Genomic DNA, 1,513 nt, shown 5'->3' on the forward strand with positions numbered 1-1,513 from the left:
TGTTGTAATTCCTCCAACACATCAGCAGAGGTCATAAAGCAGTTTGTCCTGGAACCTGGTTTAAAGCACTTGAGGTGTGCTGGATGTGTGCTGTACGCTGGATGGGTTGCAAGTAACATGTTGACTTATTTAAAGTTAATTTTATTGTGGCCTTTTTGACTTTATATAGGACAGTGAAGAGAGAGACAGGAAAGTGGGGAGAAGAATGGGGGTAAGGACTTGCAGCAAAGGGCCATGAGCGGGATTCAAACCCATGGCTGCTGCATCAGGGACTATAGCCCCTGTGCGTGGGTCACCAGCTCAACTGGGTGAGCTGTAGCGCGGCCCATGTTGACTTATTTTAATAAATAAATGCATATATAAATACATTTTAAACAAACAAAATCTGAGTGGCTGTCCCTTGTGTCACTGAGCAAGGAGTCTAATCTTTATCTTCTTCACTGCTCCTAGTCTCCTTATTCTCTCCACACACACACTGTTCATTACTTTTAATCCAAATTTCCTGTTTAATTGTGACAGAAGCCCTGGACTACGATGTGAGCTCCACCAGGAACTGGCTGTCCAAGTTAGGTGTGAAAAATCTTGTCTGGCCTGTGGAGAGCCAACTTTATCCACAGCTTTACAGTGAAGTTTAATGAGCCGTGTCTCATTGGTTTAACAACAGTGAGAATCATTTAACCTGATGATTTACGTCTTTAGATCTGGAAGACATTTAAAATAATTTCTCACTTTACCCAACCTGGAGCTGAGCTGTCTTTTCAGAGGCTGATCGTATAGTGTTGAGTTTGGAGCATCTCACAAATGCTCCAGAGGTTAAGCTGATTAACGGAAGCCAATCAAATATATATATGTAATGATTGGGTTAACTTAGTGGGAGTTACAATGAAAGTTGTTTGATACCTGCTGCACTGAGTTCATGGTGAAAAGGAGACGAGCAAGACAGCATCTCACACAGCGTAGACCACATGCTCCCAGCCTCTGGTATGGATGATCGTCTTCTTGTAGTTGCTAGGGCAACAACTTACCACTAGTTATTATTTTAGGAGCATAATCATGTCACCTTGGGTGTACTTGTGCTGTTACCATGGTTTCAACAAACCATTAATTCTTCTCCTTGTCCACATTGTTTTCTCTGCACACAAGACAAAAGCTGCATGAAAGAGAAGTGCTTCAGACTGCTGTAGAAACGGCTGATAGTTGACAGAGAGTTTGAAAAGCTTTAAAGAGGAAGGGAGGAAGAGGCTCACTGACCTGCAGGAATGCAGACTGAAGAACAAGTAGCTTGAGGTTTATATAGAATACAAGATGAAAGAAAATGAGCAAACACTGACATGATCTGCTGAAGGACAATGAAACCAGAGCAATGCTGCAAGACACCGTGTTTCTAAGCGTTACTAAAGCAGGCTGCTGAGGTTGTAATGTGTATTCTAAGTTTAAACTATGATGACCACCTTGGAGCTGTACGCCTCCACCAACCAGTGAGACTGCGTTTCTGTCCAGACTTACATAACAT

The 1,513-nt window shown here is 42.5% G+C and overlaps 1 protein-coding gene across 1 annotated transcript in view; it reads left to right on the forward strand.

Annotated features, from left to right (window-relative positions):
• Positions 1–1,513, forward strand: part of ano11 (anoctamin 11) — a 23,928-nt gene that overhangs the window by 1,643 nt on the left and 20,772 nt on the right. The gene's annotated exons all lie outside the window — the stretch shown is intronic.

This window comes from Stegastes partitus, unplaced genomic scaffold, assembly GCF_000690725.1.
Source record: "Stegastes partitus isolate 25-593 unplaced genomic scaffold, Stegastes_partitus-1.0.2 Scaffold1035, whole genome shotgun sequence".
NCBI lineage: Eukaryota > Metazoa > Chordata > Actinopteri > Pomacentridae > Stegastes > Stegastes partitus.